This window comes from Erinaceus europaeus, chromosome 16 (genome assembly GCF_950295315.1).
Source record: "Erinaceus europaeus chromosome 16, mEriEur2.1, whole genome shotgun sequence".
Lineage (NCBI taxonomy): Eukaryota > Metazoa > Chordata > Mammalia > Eulipotyphla > Erinaceidae > Erinaceus > Erinaceus europaeus.
Window position 1 is genome coordinate 5,946,508 of NC_080177.1, and position 21,895 is coordinate 5,968,402.

The 21,895-nt window shown below is 49.4% G+C and overlaps 1 protein-coding gene and 1 pseudogene across 6 annotated transcripts in view; both read right to left on the reverse strand.

Annotated features, from left to right (window-relative positions):
* Positions 1-21,895, reverse strand: part of TLN2 (talin 2) — a 414,501-nt gene that overhangs the window by 337,649 nt on the left and 54,957 nt on the right. For 5 of the 6 annotated variants that reach the window (XM_007533899.3, XM_060174397.1, XM_060174399.1 and 2 more), the window contains exon 2: positions 10,160-10,239. The exons of the other annotated variant lie outside the window; for it this stretch is intronic. The gene's annotated coding sequence lies outside the window, so the exon portion shown is untranslated. The remainder of the gene's footprint in view (positions 1-10,159; positions 10,240-21,895) is intronic. 6 annotated transcript variants of the gene reach the window in all.
* Positions 16,798-17,503, reverse strand: LOC107523065 (large ribosomal subunit protein uL14-like; annotated as a pseudogene).

Here is a 21,895-nt window from a genome sequence, read left to right on the forward strand (position 1 = left end):
ATTTCCTAATGTGTCACAGTATCTAACTTTAAGAGAATCAGAATTGTAAGATGACCTACCTGACTACCTAGACTTGCTCTTTTTGTTTACGTTTTTACTAGAAAGAAAACACTGCTCAACTCTGGCTTTTCGTGGTGCTGGGGGTTGAACCTGGGGCCTTTGGTGCCTCAGGCCTGAAAGGCATTTTTCAAAACCACTATGCTTTCTCCCCATGTAGTAAATTCCCAGGATGCATACATTCAACCCGAAACAGTGCTGGAAAAACAATTCACCTCACCCATTTCCCTGATTCTCAGAGACAAGTTGTTTGCTTATAATATTCAATGAATATTTATTTATTCACAGGTGGTAAAGCAGGTCTGCAGGTGTCTATCTTTCTCTCCCCCTCTCTGGCTTTCTCTCTGCCCTATCGAGCAACAACAATAACAGCTACAACAAGCAACAAAATGGGGAAAATGGCCTCAGGAGCAGTGAATTCCCAGGAAGCCCCAGAGATAACACTAGAGGCAAAAAAAAAAAAAAAAGATTTATTTATTGCCACAAGGGTTACTGCTGGGGGCTCAGTGCCTGCACTGGGAATCACCACTCTGGGTGGTTTCTTTCTTTCTTTCTTCCTTTCTTTCTTTCTTTCTTTCTTTCTTTCTTTCTTTCTTTCTTTCTATTAGATAAGACAGAGAGAAACTGAGAGGGGAATGAGTGATAGAGAGGGAAAGAGAAAGACAACTGCAGCCCTGCTTTATGGCTAGTGAAGGAGGGGGCTCGAACCCAAATCCCCTTATATGGTACACAGCATCCAATTTTTAAAAATTTTTATTTATAAAATGGAAATATTGACAAGTCTATAGGATAAGAGGGGTACATTTCCACATGATTCCCATCCCCAGAACTCCGTATTCAATCCCCTCCCTAGTAAAGTCATGGCTCCCTTGGAATATACCTAAAATAGACCTACTAGCTTTTTCCAAAACGTAGACTCTCAATCTTCATCTGCAATATTCTTGCTTTTAGGTTCACGATTAGTCAACAACTTGTTTTGCTTTATATCTTAACCCTTTATGAGCCACCCTGTTCCAGATGATACCATGATGCCAACCTGACCTCCCTGGGCAGACGACCTCACCTGGAGACCTGCCTCCCCAGAGGGAAAGAGAGAGACAGGCTGGGAGTATGGATTCACCTGCCAACACCCATGTTCACACCATCCAATTTAAAGGCACTTGCTGTACCAGGGAATGAACACAGGAGATATCCATCATCTCCCACCCCACCCCCAAAGATGGAGAGGCCTCTTTCAGTAGGAAGGACCAGTGAGATACAGAAGGCCTCCAGGCATCACAGACTCAGAACTGGGGTGACACTGCACCCCAAGCAACGTGACAGGTACTAAGGTCAGGCAGCAGGCAACTTCAGGTACGATTAGTTCACTCCTGGTGGCTCTGTCTGGGTGGCACTCACTCATCACTGTGTCTTCGTCTGTTCTGTATCCTTGGTGTTTGGGCATTTCCAAGGTCTTACAGACCCAGAGAAAGACTGCCCCTCCCCGGGCTGGTCAACTCTTACTGGGCAGCTCAGCACAGTGCTTGCTTGTCACCACAAGCAGTGAAGCACGTCTGCAGGTGTCTTTCTCTCCCTCTCTATCTCCCACTCCTCCCTCAATTTCTCTCTGTCCTATCTAGTTAAAAAAAAATTTTTTAATGAAAATATACCTACCAGGAGCAGAGGATTCATAGTACCCAGCACCAAGCAATCCTGGAAGCAAAAAAGAATTTCCAGAAACTGTAAATCTGAAAACAATCTTGCCTGAAACTGAGAAAGGGGGAGGGCTTTCAATGATTCAGAAAATGTGCCCATTCTGAGCTCCTCCTTCCAGGGTAAAACCCTTAAATAAATGTGACACCACTTCCATCACCCTCTCTGCTTTTCCTGGTCCCCAGAGCCAATCTGTGTGGGTCTAGTGCTTCTGTTTTGTTTTTTTTTTAATATTTCGTTCATTTATTTCGTTTTTCAAATATCTTACTCATTTATTAATGAGAGGGATAGGAAGAGAGAGAGAGAGAACCAGACCTCACTCTGGTATATGTGCTGCCAGGGATTGAACTGAGGACCCCATGCTTAAGAGTCCAACACTTTATCCACTGTGCCACCTCCCAGACCATAGTCTGGCGCTCTCCTGTGCTAGGTGTGGAAGCCTTAGAGTCACACAGTGATATACCCTTGGCCAAAGCCCCTTCCTCTAACCCCTGTCAGAAATTTCCAATGGTAGAGAAGCCAGTGGTACCTCTCAGTGCTTTGAAACAGTCCACGCACAGCCTGAGAAGCTGTCCCTGGTGCCAAGGCAGAGGATAAGGAATCTCATTGTTAATAAGCTTGGCAGGGTTTGGGGGAGACAGAAGGTCTCCAAATTTAGTTTGTCTCAGCTGTGATTTCCAATATGACTGGGCCCCAGCACCATGGGACCACACGCCAGGTCTCTGTGTATTTCCAGGTGGCCGCCGCCGGTCTCTGGGCCATGCAGGAAGGAGCACCACTGTACTGCTCATTCTCCGAGACACGGAGATGCTCAAGTCAGGCAGAGATCACGCCCGCCACCACCCGCCCCGTGAAGTCCAGGCTTTGCAACTGTTCCAAACAAGTCAAGGAAATATCTGAGAGGCAAGCGCAGCCATAAATCAGTTTAATCTTAGTAACAGTCCCTTTGACAGCAAGGCCATGCCTTTGGGGTCAGGAGTCCTGTCAGATTCTTTCTGGGTCGGCCCAGATGTTTACCAGCGTGCTAGCTGGGAGAATCAAGACCAACTGGTGCTCAGAGAACCAGTGTTTTGTTTCTTTTGATCGTCGTATCGACTGTGTTTTTAAAGGGGGCCATCTTCCCTATTCATCCGAAAGCAGAGTGTGTTTAGTCATTTTGTTTGCCTCTTTAAAAAATTAAAATAAAAAAATGGGGGGTCGGGCGGTAGCGCAGTGGGTTAAGCGCATGTGGCGCAAGGCACAGGGACCTGTGTAAGGATCCCGGTTCGAGCCCCCGGCTCCCCACCTGCAGGGGAGTCGCTTCACGAGCAGTGAAGCAGGTCTGCAGGTGTCTGTCTTTCTCTCCCCCACTCTGTCTTCCCCTCCTCTCTCCATTTCTCTCTGTCCTATCCAACAACAAACAACATCAACAATGGCAATGATAATAACCACAATGAGGCTACAACAACAAGGGCAACATAAAGGGGGGAAAAATGGCCTCCAGGAGCAGTGGATTCATGGTGCAGGCACTGAGCCCAGCAATAACCCTGGAGGGGAAAAAAAAAAATAGAGAACAGCGATGGAGGCCAGCAAGGGTCAGCATCCAAAATGAAATAGTTGGGAAAGCAGAGGAAGTCTGAAAGGCGTGCGTCAAAGATAACACTGACCGCAATCAGGCTGAATATTTCCAGAGCCTGGAGAGGCACCTCAGTGCCACAGCGCAGCCTCCAGTGTGTCCAGAGGCTTGTCTGCAAGAATTCCCATCATCCGAGTGGGAGGAAGCCTTCTGGGGTTTTACGAGCCTGAGATGCAAACTTGGTGCAAGCCAACAGAACAAATCAGCCCCACGTGTGTGCCAGGAGAGATTTCTCCGCCTCCTCATCTGAGTTCTCACTGCAGGGACTTCCCAGGATGCAATGGAAAGGAATGCAGAGGCCACAAGGCAAGTGTGTGTCTCACCGCCTGGAAGGAGCCTTGCTTTTGCCCCTCCTTATCTAACACACACCTTGCAGAGAACAGACGTACCTGCTTCAGGGAAAGCCACTGGGCAGACAGAACTTGCCAAAACAAGACATAGCATTAAAAGAGGAAGCTCTCTGGACATGCCCAACCCTGACACTCCTGGCAGAATGTATGGAGAATGTATGCAATACATGCTTTAAAATACTGTATATTTGAACACTAGAGTGAGCGTAAGGGAGAGGGAGGGAGAGAAGTAGAGCATCACTCTGGCACATGGGAGGCCAGGATAGAATACGTGCTTCCAAGTCCAGTGCCTTACTGACTGCGCTACTTGGCAAGCAAACACAACACGTGATTTACATGGTGGCCCTGACCAAAAACCATGTCTGTCTTCTAATTACAAAGCACCCAGCACTGAAGGACTGTCATGCAGAATCAGACCAAGGCAAAACTCATCAAACCAAGGTGGAAACTCATCAAAAAGGTGCTATCTGCCTGCTGGTGGAATGTCAATGGCTCCAACCCTGTGGAGAGCAGTCTGAAGAACTCTCAGAAGGTTAGAAGTGGACCCACCCTATAACCCTGTAATTCCTCTCCTGGGGATGTAGCGTAAGGAACCAAACACACCCATGCAAAAAAACATCTGTGTACAACTATGTTCCTAGCAAGCACAATTTGTAACAGTCAAAACCTGGAAGCAACCTAGGTGTCCAACAACAGATGAGTGTGTGGTCTAGATACACAAGGTGTGGTCTAGATACACAGTGGAATACTACTCAGCTGTTAAAAATGGTGACTTCACTTTTTTTTTCCTCATCTTGGATATAGATTGAAGGAATCATGCTAAGTGAGGTCAGCCAGAAAAAGAAGGAGGACTATGGGATGATCCCACTCATAGACAGAAGTTGAAAAATAAGATCAGAGGAGAAAGCACAAAGTAGAGCTTGGACTAGAGTCGGTGTACTGCATCAAAGCAGAAGACTCTGGGCGTGGGCGTGGGGGGAGTTCAGACCCTGGAACATGATGGAGGAGAGGGACCTAGGTGGGGGGTTAGAGTGTTATGTGAAAAACTGAGAAACGCAACACAGCTACCAACAACTATATTTTACCGTCAGCTGTAAACCATTCATCTCCCCGATAAAGAAGAAAAGAAAACAAGAAAGGAAGAAAGGATTCCTGCTCTTATCACATGTCTAGCCAGCCCTTTCCTCCTGATGATTTTTCCATCACGGTTTTTACGTGCTTAATAAACCATGCGTTTTGATAAACCCCAAGGAAAAACCACCATAATTTTTATTTTTACAATACCCCACCTCCACCCCACCCCCCTCACTTTCCCCAGCCCCTTCTCCATGGGACGGCCCTCCCTGGGGTTCCCACAGCACAGCAGCTGGCCTCAGGACACGCTGCCAAGTGTCACAGGGTCCAAGGGCGCCCCAGCTGTCAGGGGCAGCGACCTGGGTGCTGCCTCTGCTCTCCAAGGCGTGTTGGAGGGTGTTTTCATGGCTGGGATGTCTCAGCGAAGGGAAACATCTGGGGAGGCAGCTCCTGTCCTGACTACTGCTCAGCCTAGCTAATGAGGCCCATGCCGTGCCCAGCTGCCGTCAAGATGGCCGATTAGGAGGAAGTCTGGGGGTGGGGGGAGCCTGAGGTGGTCCCCCCGGTGGGGCGCACGCTTTACCATGTGCAAGAACCAGGTTCGAGGCCCCAGTCACCACCACATGGGAGGAGCACACAGAGGGGGAAGCTTTGTGAGCAGCGGAACGGTGCTGCAGCCTCTCTCACTCTCTCTCTCTCACTCTTTCTCACATCTCTCACTCTCTGTGGCAGGAGGGTAGAAATAAAGAGTCGGTCAGGAGCAGTGAAATCTTACAGGCATCAAGTCCCAGCAATCCTCTGGAGTAAATAGATAGATAGATAGATAGACAGACAGACAGACAGACCCTGTCTGGAACATTCCATTCTTCCTCTCTCCAGCAACTGGAAAGTGTGTGCCCCCAGTGAGGCCAGTTCCTGGGAAGAAGGTCAATGTAGCCCAAGGCACAATGTAGGAGGTTAAGAGCTACGACTGTTTGGGGGTTTGTGTGTTTGCTATTTATTCGGTGTATTTTTGGATAGAGACAGAGAGGGAAGGACAGGGTGGGGGAGAGAAAGAGACAGAGAGAAATACCTGTAGCCCTTCACTGCTCATGAAGCTTCCTCCCTGCAGATGGGAGCTGGTGGCTTGAATCTGGGTCCTCGTGTGAGAAATGAACCCAAGGCCTTGTACCTCCCAGCACCACTGAGAAGCCTCCCTGACCCGATTTTCTCATTCTTTGTTTAGAGAGAGAGACAGGGAGGGAGGGAGGGAGGGAGAGAGAGAGAGAGAGAGAGAGAGAGAATGGAGCAGAGGAGGGAGGGACACAGAGACACACACAGGAGAGACATTTCAGCTCTGCTCCATCCATGGAGCTCCTCCCCTGTGCCATTCATGATGCTCCCATGTGGTGCTGGGGCTCAAACCCAGGACCACACACACAAGGCAAATGTCCTATGAAGTGAACTCTGTCCTGGCTCCTGGTTTTGACTCTGGCATCATCACACCTACTCACTCAGAACTCAAGTGCATCGGCTGAGCTGCCCACCAACAGAGAACACTACTCTGAAAGAAAGGATGCCGTGGACACCAGGCCCACCTGCACTGAAATGGTCCTGGTCACTCAGAAAGGGTTGATCCAGGGCTCAGGGAGGCAGTCCACAAGCTGACCTTTCAAGCCGGAGGCCTTGAGTTCAATTCCTGGAACCACATGGGAGCACACTAAAGCAGGCGGGGCTCCACGGATGGTGGGATGGCCCTTTAGTGCTTGTACCTGTGTCTGTCTCTGTGTCTATCTCTCTTTCTGTTTTTTTTTTTTATTTATTTGCTAAAGAAAGGAATTGGGATTGGGGGTCAGGCTGTAGCACACCTGGTTAAGCATGTACATTACAGAAAGGAATTGAGAGACAGAGAGAGAGAACATGAAAGAGAGAGAGACGCAGCTCTGCTTCACAGATCATGAAGCTTCCCCCCTGCAGGAGGAGACTGCGGACTTGAACCTGGATATTTGCTCCTGATGACATGTGCACTCAACTAGGTGCACCACTAAGAGATCTGCTTTCTTTCTGCCCATTCTCCCCTCACCTCTCTCTCTCTCTCTCTCTCTCTCTCTCTCTCTCTCTCTCTCTCTCACACACACACACACACACACACACACACACACACACACACACACACACACACCTCATTAAAGAGGCAGAGAGCAGCTTACTCCCAACCCCAGGGACAGGAATCGGCCACAGGGGCTCTGGCTTTTAAGCAGAGAAAGAAGCCAGTTCTGGGTGGGAGAGCTCAGCCTCAGGAAGCTCATCAGCCTGTCACCATTCAGGCCTGTTAAGATGTGTCACAGGTGCCTGCCGGTGACAACAGGGACCTTGACTCTGCCTTGGCCAGGCATGCCGCAGACACATGACAGTTTTCAGGGTGCCTGGGAGACCCTCCCCGCAAATAGCACAGCCAGAGTACCTAGACGTGTCTGCCGAGTGGGAAGGGAGGGAGGAAGGGAGAGAGGCCCGGGGTGGCCCTCCCAAACCACCTCACCCCTCTCATGAACCTTAAGGTTGTTCCTGCACGTGTATCCACACCAAAAAGAGGAGGGGCCAGGAGACCGCTCCCCGGGGGACCCTGTCCCTCAAGAGGCACGCATTGCACGCAGTCCTAGGTCTGAGCCTGGGAGCACCCTGCACAGAGCCTGGGACTCCATGCATGGAGAAGCAGTGCGCTGGCGTCTCTCTGCCTCCCCGCCCCCGAGTCCCCATCTCAAGTGCAAAGGGTGAAATGGTTGGACCCGGAGCGATAAACCCCCACACATAACAGGCCTGGCACTGCACTCAAGGCAACATGGAGCAAAGGAAAAGGCAGACAGGCAGAGACCAGGAGTGCTGGGGAGGGTAGTGAGGGGGGCAGGGGGCCCACAGCTGAGACGGAAAAGGGCACACCCTGCCCCTCCCAGGGCCCCAGGTGGTGTCCAGAAGGGTGGAGACCCAGGCCCAGCATGCTCTTTCCAGGGAAGCCTTTATACACTGAACCTCCAAGTGGCAAAAACACTACAGACTTAGCAGGCTCCTACACAGCTACTGGGGAGGAAACAGGCCTCAGTCACCTTCTGAAAAGTAAAATGAATAAATTTTAAAGCTTTTTGGATAGAGCCAGAAGTTGAGATGGAAGGGAGAGAGACAGCCAGACAGACAGACTTGCAGCACGGCTTCACCACTTGTGAAGCTTCTCCCTTGTGGGTGGAGGCTGGCGGTGGGGAGGTGTTTGAACCCAGGTCCTTGCACTCTGTAACATGTGTACTCTACCGGATGCACCACCAGCTAACTCCAAAACATCTTTTTAAAAAATATTTCTTTGGGAGTCGGGTGGTAGCGCAGCGGGTTAAGCGCACGTGGTGCAAAGCACAAGGACCGGTGTAAGGATCCCGGTTCCAGCGCCCAGCTCCCCACCTGCAGGGGGGTTACTTCACAGGCAATGAAGCAGGTCTGCAGGTATCTGTCTTTCTCTCCCCCTCTCTGTCTTCCCCTCCTCTCTCTATTTCTCTCTGTCCTATCCAACAATGACAGTAGCAGTAACAACAATAACTACAATAAAACAATAAGGGCACCAAAAGGGAATAAACAAATAAATATTAAAAAAAAAATAAAACAAGGGCAAAAAAAAAAATAGGAAATATGGCCTCCAGGAGCAGTAGATTTGTAGTGCAGGCACCGAGCCCCAATGATAACCCTAGAGGCAAATAATAATAATAATAATCTTTATTTATTTATTATTGGATAGAAACAAAAGGAGACACCTGCAACCCTGCTTCCCCTCTCGTGAAACTTTCCCCCTGACCAGGGGCTTGAACCCAAGTGTTTGTGCGCTGTGATGTGTGCATTTAACCAGGTGTGCCACTGCCTGCCCCCTCCCCTTACTTTTTAAAGATTTATTTATCAAAACACTGCCCCACTGCTCATCTCTGACTTGTGGGGGTGTCAGAGATTGAACCTGAGACTGCAGAGCCTCAGGGAGAAATGAAACCACTGTGTTAGCTAGCTCCCTGGCTGTCTTTTTTTTTTCCTTTTTTAAAAATTTCTTTCTTTTTTTCTTTATTATTAGATAGAGACAGAGAGAAATTGAGAGAGGAGGAAGGCATAGAGAGGGAGAGAGACAGAGAGACACCTGCAGTGCTGCACCACTCTTGAAGCTTTGCCCCTGCAGGTGGGGAACAGGGGTTTGAACCCCAGGTCCTTGTGCACCATAGTATTTGCTCTTAACCAGGTGCACCACTGCCTGGTCCCCCTTTTTGTTTTTTTTTTAATGTGGTAGTAAAGATCAAATTCAGGGCCTCATCCACGTGAGGTGTGTTAAACTCCTGAGCCACAGCCCTGACTCATTTTTTTTTTTCCATAAGAGAGACATCAAAGCATTGCTGCACCATCCATGAATTCTACCTAGTTTGTCTGTGCTGCTCTCTCTTACTGTCAGGGATCGAACCCAAGGCTTCACACCCCTAAGGCACACACTCTACCACTGGGCTAGCTCCCTGCCTATCAGTGTCTTCAGTAAAGTTCCATGATCTTAGCTCCTGGCAGGAGGAAGATACTCAACCCCCCCCCCAATTTTATTTTAAAAATCCTTTTGTAAACATTATTATCTTTATGCATTTATTGGCTACACACAGGTAGAAATCGAGAGGAAGGAGGAGGGAGAGAAACAGAGAGACATCTGCAGCACTGCTTCACCACTCGCAAAGCTTTCCCCTTCCTGAGGAGACCAGGGGCTTGAACCTGGTTGCTCACCCATTGTAATATGTGCTTAGCCAGGTGTTCCACCACCTGGCCCCTCAAAAACTCCTTACTGACTGAACACACAGACAGACACAAGGGCTGCCCAGTAAGGAACGTGACTAGCTTGCTGCAATGCAAAGAAAGATGCAAACAACAATGAAAATGAGAGAGGGAAATAATACTGGCAGGGGAGGCAAAATGACTTCTTTAAATGCACTAGGAAGGAGCCACAAAAGATCTCTCTCTCCAAAGACGGCTGGCACCACGGTTAAGGTGTGATGTCTGAGAACAGTGAGGAGGACAATGCCTGGCAGAGAAGGACAGCATGTCCTTGCCACCAGTGTCCTAACCGAGTGGCCTGAAGACCATGAAAGAAAAGAGAGTGACCCCACAGCTGACTCTTGTGTCAGCCCTGCCACAGACTCTCCCAAGAGGCAGAGTGAGGTCAGGACAGCTGTGGACGGTGGAGAAGAACGGCCACATCTGGAGGACCAGCTGTCCCCACCTCCAAGTACCTTGGAGTCCAGGAGCCAGACCCAGCTGGCCCCCACCCAGGACAACGCTGCTAGCCCCTAGATACCCTGGGTCAGTGAAGTAGAAACATGGCAGGGGGAGTGTCACTTACAGTTTTCAGCAAGTGGGTCCTGGGGACCGTGGGCAGCTAAGGGGCCGGGAGCCCCGTCCAGATGTTGCCTTGCAGCGCACCTGTGAAGAGAGAGAAAGAGAGGACACCTGTCACCTGCTAGGGCCACTCAGTAGTCCCCTCACCAGGTCAGCAAGGCTGTCCCAACACTGCTAAATGCCGAGAGGGCTTGGGTCCTAAAGACAGGGACAGGCAAAGCCCAAGTGAGGTCCAGGGTCTCCAAACCTTCTACAGTGACTCAACAGAGTGGCACTGCAGGGTGACAGAGCTGCCAGCCCCTTCACCCTCAGTTTCAGAGGAGGCAGACCCTCCCCACAACAGGGAGAGAATCTGAGTCACACAGGAGATCACAAGATGACACAGGCCTTGCCCCAAATAAGCAGCCAGTGACAACGAGGCCAGCGGTGGGTGAGAATGCAGATCTAATCTGACCCGCTAATGACTTCCCCAGTGAGACTCCGTTTCTACACAAATTTCATTTTAATTATAGGACTAGTATTATTATCTATAATTTATTTTAATATCTTTGAACTTTGTTTGATAGGAAGGAAGAAAGAGATAGGGAGGAAGAGAAACAGAGACACATATGCAGACCTTCTTCACCACTCATGAAGCTTTCCCCCTGCAAGTGGGGAACGGGAGGATTGAACTTGGGCCTTTGAGCACTGTTATATGTACCCTTAACCAGGTGTGCCAGCATTATTTTTTTCAAAGGTTTTACTTTATTTTATTTTATTTATTGAATAGAAACAACCAGAAATCAAGATAGAGGAGACAGGGGGAGAGAGAGCACCTGCAGTCCTGCTTTCCCACTTGCAAAGTTTTCCCCTTGCAGGTGGGGGCTGGGGGTTCAAACCCCACCCCTTGCACCCTGTGTCACATGCACTGGGTGCACCACCACCCAGCCCCGTAGTATTATTACTTTTAACCAAAGCACGGCTCAGCTCTGGCTTATGGTGGTGCTGGGGATTGAACCTGGGACCTCAGAGTCTCAGGTGTGAAAGTCTTTTGCAGAACCACTGTGCTGTCTCCTCAGCCCTCTATTGCATCTAAAGCAAAGAGCAAAGATGTTACAGCTCAAAGTCCCACATTTCAACCATCTCTCCAGTTCTCCCTCCTTCATCCCCAAAGACTTCTCGTAGCCACCGTGAGACTCTTGGTTGTCTTCAGAAAGGAAATTAGGAAAATGTTTAGGGAGTCAGGCGGTAGCGCACCAGGTTAAGTGCAGGTGGCACAAAGCACAAGGACCGGCTTAAGGATCCTGGTTTGAGCCCCTGGCTCCCCACATGCAGGGGGAGCCGCTTCACAGGTGGTGAAGCAGGTCTGCAGGTGTCTGTCTTTCTCTCCCCCTCTCTGTCTTCCCCTCCTCTCTCCATTTCTCTCTGTCCTAGCCAACAACAATGACAATAATAACTACTACAACAACAATAAAACAACAAGGGCAACAACAGGGAAAATAAATAATAAAAAAAATTTTTAAGAATATTTAATTTTTTTAACATGGAACTGTTCACATTTGAGTACCAGAAGATATAAAAACTTTGGGAGGAGTTTTCAGGTCTACAAACCTTCTTGGGGCCAATTGGTGACATACCTGGTTAGGCACACACATGACAGTGCGCACGGACCTGGGTTCAAGCCCCTGGCCCCAACCTGCAGGGGAATAATTTCACGAGTGGTGAAGTATTGTATGCTTTACATTGGGTTCTAGTTCTCCCCCGCCAAGAGAATTAGATCAGCAGCCGCGTGTTTCGGGAAGTGGAGACCCTGTATCAGTGCCAGGGACACAGGAATGTCCTGGAGCTGATCGAGTTCTTTGAGGAGGAAGAGACAGAGTGAGAGAGTTAGACAGTTGAAGAGTTCCAGAGTTACAGAGTTACAGAGTAAGAGAGAGTTCCACAGTTGAAGAGTTGCAGAATTCGAGGGTTCCTGAGTTCCAGAGTAAGAGAGAGTGCTTGTGCCGCCGCAAAGAGACAGCAGAGTTCTGTTTGGTGATTAGTTTGTCTTAGTTTATGAATCGTTGTTCCTAAATAAAGAAATACAGCTTCCCTGCCCAGCCGTATGTCTCTGGTCGTCTCTGTTACCCGCCCGTGAAGCTAGCCCAGCTGGAGCCTACGAAAATTTTAACAACAGTGAAGCAAGATTGCTGATGTCTCTCTGTCTCTTTCGCTCTCTATCTCCTCTTCCCTGTTAATTTCTCTGTCTCTATCCAATAATAAATATATTAAAAACACACAAACAAAAAGTCTCTCTTGCCTGAGGCTCTGAGTGAGGTCCCAGGTTCAGTGCCTAGCACCACCATCAGCCAGAGCTGAGCAGGGCTTTGGTCTCTCTCTTTCTCATTAAAAATAAATAAAAATATATTCATAAATAAATAAGTTCTTACTTTGAGATGTGAGGAACGATGACAGCCACCCAGAAGATGAAAGTTGCCCTTCCCATTCATCCATTCAGCAATTTTCCAGACCCAGAGGGGCCAGGCCCCACCCAGGCAGAGTTTGGAGGAATACACCCAGGGGTGGGAGTATCCCCCCAAAGACTGAGGGCTGAGGCCTGTCCATGCTTACTTTGTTGTTGCTGTTGTTAACATGAAAGAGAAGATCAAAACCCTAGTTTTCTAAGAAGTGAGTCTTCTGATTAGGGTGTTCTGATTAATTCTCAACTAATCATATATTCAGACCACCATCATCTTAGTAAGGAGCTGGCGGTCCCCAGGGCACTATCCTGGCTGACTGATGAGTGAGGGCAACCCCAGGAGAGCGCCACTAACCGGTAAGAGGAGAACTTGCACAGGTTCAAAACTCAAGCTGCATCTCCTAGCTGAAAGATCTAATGCCCTGCCCCTATGAACATCCCTCAAACAGACTTCCCAGCCTCTTTCCACCCTGAGGTCCCTATTCTCATCTGCTCTATTCCTATATTTTGGTCCTTGTTTATTAAACATTCTGTCCTGCTTTCTATCTCACTGCCTTTCAGCCACCAAGTTGCAGAAGCTACTATGATTCCATCCTGACTTCCTTGGGCAGACGACCTCATCAATGCTTCCCAGAACCTCACTAGGGAAAGACAGAAGCAAGTTGGGGGTAGGGATCAACCTGCTAACTGTCATGTCTAGCAGAGAATTAATTACAGAAGCTAGAAACTCCCACCTTCTGCACCCCAAAAAGAACTTTGGTCCATACTCCCAGAGGGTAAAGCATAGGGGAAAATGATCAGAGGACTCTGAGCCCCAATTCCATCAGGATCCAAAGTGTTTTTCACCAGGAATCTTGTTTTTATACCACCAATGAAAGAGAAGTAAATCTGAAAAACACCAGAGGAAGCCAGGTGTTATTTCTCTTATCTGAGAAAAGAGGAAAAAAGGAAAGAGACTAGGAAGTAGTAACAGGTATAGGTGTGACTTAGAAAGGAAATGGGGCAGGACCCTAGGAAAAATAGACATACAGAGGAACTGGGCGGTAGCGCAGTGGGTTAATCGCATGTGGCACAAAGCACAAGGAATGGCATTACGGATCCCGGTTCGAGCCCCCAGCTCCCCACCAGCAGGGGAGTCGCTTCACAGGCAGTGAAGCAGGTCTGCAGGTGTCTGTCTTTATCTCCCCCTCTCTGTCCTCCCCTCTCTCCATTTCTCTCTGTTCTATCCAACAATGAAGACAACAATAATAATAACTACCACAATAAAACAACAAGGGCAACAAAAGGGAATAAGTAAATATTAAAAAAGAAATATCCAGAGAGAATAAAAAAAATACATATACAGATATATATAGTGACAGATAGAAAGTCAACCCATATCTGTGACCTTGGGAGAACTGCTGCAGTTTCCACTGGAGGGAAAAGAATTCTGGTGGTGGGAATGGTGTGAGATTATACCTGATATTTTATGATCTTATCAAGCAACATTAAATCACTAATAAAAAATGGGAAAGAAAGACAAGATAATCTAACGTCCGGGACATTTCAGTAGCCAAGGTCCTACCCAGAAAGTCAGCTGGGGAGGGGGTATAGACAGCATAAAGGTTATGCAAAGAGACCTGAGGCTCCAACGTCCAGGTTTAATCTCCCACATCATCAGCTAGGGCTGAACAGTGCTCTGATGGAAAGGAGGAAGGAGAGGGAGAGGAGAGACGACGGGGGGGGGGGGGGGCAGAATAGGGGGAGGGAAGAGGGAAGGGAGAAGAGGCGGAGGGAGGGAGGAAGGGGGGGAGAGGAGAGAAGGACTGGGAGAGGGAGCTCGGGGAGGGAGCAGCACCCTGGCTCTCTGGAAGAAGTGGCTGTCAGCACAAATTTAAATCTTCACAACTCCTCCTGAGGCATCAGCAAGCTAGTGTGATTTGGATTCTGCGTCTGGGGTGGTGGCTTTGGTTCTGCCCCATTCTGCACTAATGGGGATCTGGATCTCTTCCCCCCCACCCACCCCAAGGTCCATAATTATTTATGAGGCAAAAGTTAAGCCCTCCCAGTGCACCAAGCGGAAAGGAGGCAGTGAGGTCATTTGTTTTCAAGCCCTGACTATTGCAGTCTCTGCCTCCCCCACTTTAGCAGCCTGGGGAGCTGTGGATTTTAAAGAGAGGAAGAAGAGAAGCCCAGGAGGAAGGGCAGCATCTGCTGGGCCCAGAGCACTAGGAGGACCAAGCCCTTGGATGGCCCGTGATGCCACTTACTGCTTGTTTCCCTTGAAAAGTGCCACCAGTAAAGGTAAAGGCCAAAGGACACCAGACACCACGGGGCATCCCAAAAGCACTTCAAGAAATTATTGAGGATGGGGAAAATAGCATGATGGTTCTGCAAAAAGACTCTCATGACTGAGGCGCTAAGGTCTCAGGTTCAACCCCTAGCACCGCCACACCATAAGACAGACCTGAGCAGTGTTCTGGGAGACAGGGAGAAGAAGGGAGGGAGAAAGAAGGAAAGAGGAAGGGAAAGAAAGGAATGTTTGAGAGTCTCAGCATCAAAACAGAAGAAAAATAATCATAATCCCACCTTAATGGGAACGGGCTGAGGTAACTTCTCTGGCAAGAGGCCAGAGCCCTTGCACACAAGTAGAACAGTGTCATCGAGTTCTAGCCAGGGGGATGGGAGCCCACTGACATTTCTCTCTCTGTGAAAATAGCACAGGGAGTCAGTCCTCTCTGTGCATCCTCTGACCTTCCGCAGTATCTTGATTCCCTGGGGTGGAGGGTGGGGCCACACACCCATTCACAGAGTGGCACAGGAAGGCAGCGCCTTGCAGCCCCAGTGGAGGGAAAGTGGGCTTCAACTGGCCGTGCTCCAGCTGCAGGAGGGGGAGTCAGTCCTCCCTCCCTCTAGCACCCTGAGCTCCAGAGGCTCATGGGAACCTTCCAGAACAAAGTCATTTTCTGAACAGTGCATACCGTCTAGGAAGGCGTCTGCACGGGTCATACCGGATGGTCGGAAAAGTCGTGCGTGACACATTGTTCTGTGTTTTTCTACAACCAAATACAATTAAGAAAAGCAAGGAGAGGATAAAACAAGAGGTGAACATGCTTGTGTTCTGAGGGGATGGGGGAGTCTTCTAAGGTATTAAGGGAGGTCACAGCAGCCTTCACCACCACAGCAAACAAAACCAGAGAAACTGGGTGAACACAAGACCAGCCACTTCCTTCAAGCACAGGCTGTTGACAAGGGCTGGAAGACATCAACGGAGACCAAGATGGCACCTGGATGGCCAGCCTGGCTACCCCAAGTCTCCTGATGCCATTGTGATCATAAAAATCTCCATCATGCTCGGCCAGGGAGACAGCATAATAATGGTTCTGCAAAAGCCTTTCATGTCTGAGGTCCTGAGGTCCCAGATTCAATCCCCAGCACTGCCACAAGCCAGAACTGAGCAGGGCTCAGGTCTCTCTCCCTCTCCCTCTCCCTCTCCCTCTCCCTCTCTCTCTCTCTCTCTATATATATATATATACATATATAGAGAGATAATATATAATAGATAATATGTTAGCTTTCTCTCTGTTGCTCTCTCATTAATTACTCAATTAATTTAAAAGTAAAATAAAATTTCCATGCTTGTTGGGGGGGTATCCATTACATCCTAAGGATCTGACAGTTCCAACAAAGATAAATATCTTCAAAAACAGAAGACTCCAGATCCCAGAAAAATGCCACCTTTTCTAGAAAAATCCCCACTTCACCTGGCCCCTACAGCAGAGTCACAGGTCCAGCTTTCCAGCGACCATTTCCCCATCTTAGACAGACCGCCCCCTCCAACAAACTGCAGCAGTGTGAGCTCAGCAGGCCAAGGGTCACCCTAGAGTCCACCCACCGTCCACCCACCGTCCGGTGTGTCTTCTCACCACCGCCCCCTCCATAAACATGCGCTAACTGCCGCTTACTCCTCTCTCTGTCTCTGAGTTCTTTCTGTACATGGACCAGAAGAAACTGTACCAGGCATCAAGACACTTTCTCTCTCTCTCTCTCTCTCTCTCTCTCTCTCTGCCTCCAGGGTTATCACTGGGGCTCAGTGTCAGCACTCCGAACCCACTGCTCCTGGCGGTCCTGCTTTCCATTTTTGTTTTTGATAGGACGGAGACAAAGTGAGAGAGGAGGGGAAGACAGAGAAGGGGAGAGAAAGACAGACACCTGCAGACCTGCTTCGCCGCCTGTGAGCGGACCTCCCGTAGGTGGGGAGTAGAGGCTCAACCCGGGATCCTTGCGAGGGGTCCTTGAGCTTAGTACTGTGCGCACTTAGCCCAGTGTGCCAACACCCGGCCCCTGAGGGACATTTTCTCACCTCTTCCGCCCTCGATTTTTTCACCCTGGGCCTCGGATTCAGCGGTGCCTGTTTGTTTTATGCTTAGAACTCGACGTTCTAATATTTTTTTATTTTATTTTTGGGGGGGAACAAATAAGTTTTTATCTTTTACAAATACACTGAAGAATCCTGCAATCCAGCCAGTATTGGATGCCATCCTGGGCCGAAGTCTGCACACTCCTTTGCAACCGGCCCCGTGATGGCAGAGCCTTTCACGCCCCCTTTATTGTTTGCAGTGACTCCCGAATTGTCTTCAAAATATAGAAATACACCATCTTTTCTCCGGTATGACTTTCGTTGTCGAATTACCACCGCTGGATGTACCTTCTTTCTGAGCTCTGCTTTGTCTTTTTTGACTGTGGCCATCACCATGTCACCCACATCGGCAGCAGGAAGCCTGGTCAGTCGTCCCTTGATGCCCTTCACGGAGATGATATATAATTTTTGGCTTCTGTGTCGTCAGCACAGTGGATCACGGCCCCGACCGGAAGCCCCAAGGAGATCCGGAATTTGGTCCCAGAAGACCCACCACATCCTCACTTCAACATCTTGAACACCGGAGAGAGACAGAAAGTCGACGTTCTAATTTTTTTTTAAATTTTTTGTATTTATTTAATTTCCCTTTTGTTGCCCTTGTTGTTTTATTGTTGTTGTAGTTATTGATGTTGCTGTTGGACAGGACAGAGAGAAATGGAGAGAAGAGGGGAAGACAGAGAGGGGGAGAGAAAGATAGATACCTGCAGACCTGCTTCAGCGCCTGTGAAGCGACCCCCCTGCAGGTGGGGAGCTGAGGACTCGAACCGGGATCCTTAGCCAGTTCTTGTGTTTCGTGCCATGTGCACTTAACCCACTGAGCTACCGCCCAACTGCAACATTCTAATTTTTTAATGTGTATTTTTTTAAATTTTCTTAACCATCTTATTTATTTATTAGATAGAGGCAGCCAGAAATCAAGAGGGAAGGGGATGGTAGAGAGGGAGAGCGAGAGGGCCGGCCGGGTGGTGGCGCACCTACGTGAGCACACGTGACAATGCACAAGGACGCAGGTTTGAGTCCCTGGTCGCCCCTGCAGGGGGAAAGCTTTGCCAACAGGGAAGCTTATTTTTTGAAAGAGAGGAGGAGAGACACCACAGCCCCACTCCACCACCCATGATGTTCCCTTCAGCTGCACCCATGGGATGCCAGGACTCAAGCCCAGGGCATAGCAAGGTCTGTGCTCTACCGGCTGAGCTATCTCATACCCTCATCCCCTTTTTTCTAGCCAGTAGATGACAACTTTGCACTGAACGAGCCTCGTCACAAGGGAGGTTAGAAGGTCTCCCCAAAGGAGACCTCAGAACCCCCACTGTGTGTCCAGCTGAGGAAAGACGTGGTCAAGTGTTGCTCCAGCTTCTACCCTTTCTGAGCCAGTTCACAGTGATAGCACAGGCTCAGGACAAGGAGTGGCCAAGGGGATTAAGAGGGGAAAGCCGCTCCCCCACCTCCCCTGCCCACTCCCAGCCAGGACCTCCTGTGTGTGCAATTTCACTGCTCTGCTGTGTTTACCTATTTATTTTCATTTAGAGAGGAAACTACAGCACTGCAGCTTCCTCTAGTTCTCTGTCACTTCCCATGTGGTGCCAGGGCTTGAACTTCAGCCACACTCATGGCAAACTAAAAGCCTTACCCAGTGAGCAATAGCTCTCTGGCCTGGAAGGACCTCTCTCCGCCACGTTCACAGAAGCCTGACACCAGCTTTCCTGACTGACCAGCAGCCTTTCTCTTTCTCTAGGTCAGCCTGCCCCCACCCTGGGCTGTCCCTGGGTGTGGACTCTGAAACATGGAAATCTATTTATAGTTGGTGTCCTGGGGACTGGAGCTTCTGGTCCTGACTGGGCCCCACCCTTGGAGGCACTCAGGGCTCCCTTGGTTTGCAGGGGGTGTCTCTAACAGGGGCTGTGACTCAGGAGCTAGCCGGGGAGGTTTCCGCCACTCACAAGACACTATCTTGAAACACAGAGAGAGACAGAGGAGCGCCTAAGATGTTAAGTGCAGCAGGCAGGAAAGATTCACTCAGAACAGCACACGCCCAGCTGAGCACGAGGCCCTAGGTTTGCACCTTGGCCCCCCAGGGGATCATCACACGAATGGGGAGCAGGACTGTGGGTTCTCTCCTCATCATCTCTAAATCAAAAGAATGGTGGGGCTAGGCGGTGGCGCACCGGTTGAAGGCACAAGTTACCGTGCACAAGGACCCGAGTTCAAGCCCCAGGTCCCTACCTACGGGGGGGGGGGGGGGAAGCTTCACTAGAGGTGAAGCAGGACTGCAGGTGTCTCTCTCTTTCCCCCTATCTCCTCTTCCCTCTTAATTTCTCTCTGTGCTATCAAATAAATAATTTTTTAAGCACTTAGTTTAAACCTTGCTTTAAAATGAAAGAAGAAATATTGAAAACTGGGTGAGGTGGTCACTCAGTAGTTGTCACACACATATGTAAGTCCCTGAGTTCATCTTCTGGAAGGAAGGAAGGAAGGAAGGAAGGAAGGAAGGAAGGAAGAGAGGGAGGGAGAGAGCAAGGGAGGGAACAGGTAGAAAGGAACAGGGCAGAGAGCATAATAAATAGTTCTACAGAAAACTCTCATACCTGAGATTCTGAAGTCCCAGGTTCTACTCCCAGCACCACCATACGCCAGAGCTGAGCCCTGCCCTGGTCTCTTTCTCTATTTTTCTCTTTCTATATTTTTTTCTGTATTCCTAGTTTATATATATATTCAAACTAAAACAAATATTTAAAAAGCAAAAACAGGTAGAAAGCCTGGGGTCACGGGGACATTAGTGCGTCCCAGCTCCACATCCTGACCACACTCCCGGCCGGAACAAGCAAAGCCCTCTCTAGTCCTAAGAATTTGGACCACGGCACGTGATTCTAACAAGACCCTCTGTTCTCCAACTTCCCAGCACTCAAGCTGTCCCTCTTTGCTACATGTTGACCCCATGATATCACACGACATTTTGGCCTGAGACTCTAGAGCCTGCTTCCCTTACAAGAGGCCACACACACAGAGCAGTGAGTGCCCAAGAAGGGGAAGGTGGCAGTCTGGGTGACTGGGGTTTCCTGTGTCCTGTGAGACACACACACACACACACACACACACACACACCATGTTCTCCTGGGCAGACGCAGAACAATAACTGAGTGAGTGGGACCCCCACGGCCGAGTCCAGGGGCAGCCAGGCCACTCAGCCCAGGACAAAGGGTTCCCACACAGGAACACCATGGGCTCCTGGCCCTGCCGCGTGGGGAATGTGCTGGCAGAGCCCCGTCTGACTCAGAGCACACAGAGCAGTCACCGTTTCCAGCCTCAGGGACGCAGGTGGGACCAGGGCCAAGCCAGGAAATGGATTCCAGAGGCAACTTTTCTGATAGAGAAACCTAGACAGCCCATCAGCCAGGGGCTTCCCAGCATGGAGACCCTCAGAGGGGCGAGTCCTGGGCCCTCCTCAGGCCTGAGTCACTACCCCCAAGTGCAGTTTTTTGTTTTTGTTTTTTTTACTTTTTTTTTAATGCAGCCCTGGGGCCTGCTGCATACACAAGTCCACTGCTGAGCTGACTCCTGAGTTTTTCACTCCCTACTTGACTTGGGTTTTTGTTTTTGAGGGGGGAGGGTGGAAGGACAGAGAGAAATTGAGACAGAGAAGGAGAGAGAGACCTGAGGCACTGTTTCACCCCCAGTGAAGCTTCTTCTCCCCTGCAGATGTGGACTGGGGGCTGGAAGCCAGGCCCTTGCGCATGGCAGTGTGTGTGCTCAGCCAGGTGTGCCTTCGCACGGTCCTGCCTATTTCCCCTTTTAAATGGTTGTCATTAGCCATTGAATGTGGGTTTGCAAAAATTCTAAGAGTTCAGGAGCACAGTTTCAAATCCAACACACATGTAAGTGTGTGCACACAAATTAACACATGCCCCCCCAAAGTTTCCTGTCATTCTGATCTCCATCTCCCTCTCGTAACCAACCTATTTATTCTTTCATTCATTCATTTTTGGAGCTGGATCTTTGCGACTATGTGATTCCACCACGGCCGTCAGATTCGTCCTTCCTTTCATTTTTTTTTTTCTTTTAATTTCAGGGACAGACAGAAAGGGAAAAGACACCCCAGCACAGCACCACTGTTCATGAAGCTTCCCTGATACTAGCCATGGTGTGCCTCATGCCATGTGAAACCTTCTGTCTCATCTAAAACCAATCGAAGGTGCTGCTGTGTCCTTCATGGCCAAATGGATGGAACTAGAGGTGATCATGCTTAGTGAAATAAGCAAAGAGATGAAAAGCCAACAACGGGATGGGTCCACTCATATGTGGAAGAGATATACATGAACTTACAAAGAAAAAAAATCAAGTAAGCTATTTCTAAGACTATTCGAGAACTCTGGTGGTTTCTCTGGGAGGGGCACAGAATTTTGGTGGTGGGTGTGGTGTGGGACTCTGTCATCTTGAGGACCACTGCTCATCACAAACACAAAAGGGAAAGAAGGGGGCACCAGACAGTAGGGGTGTGGAGCTCCTTTCCCTCCCATCCCCAAGCACTGGGGAGCTACTCACAGACCCCAAAGACACTCCCTGCATTTTGGAACTCTCTCTCCCCACTTCAATGCACCCTGCAGACACTCAGTTCTCTCATCCACCTGTACGCTTTCAACTACTAGGACTCAGGCTGTGATCCAAGTGTTGGGGTTGGTTCCTTTGTGGTTCCCAGAGACGTGGGTTCACCGCCCAGCTCATGGAATCCCTGGCTCTGGCTTCTGTCCCAAAGATCAGGGACCTGAGTTCATATGTGTTTGGAGATTTGCCCAAGAGAATGGGAAGCAGCTCCAGGGGCAGGTCCTGGGTCTCCAGCCCTTGAAGTCAGGGGTCTTGCCTCCCCTGCAGTTATCCCTAAGTCCATCAAGGCAGGCTCCATACACCAG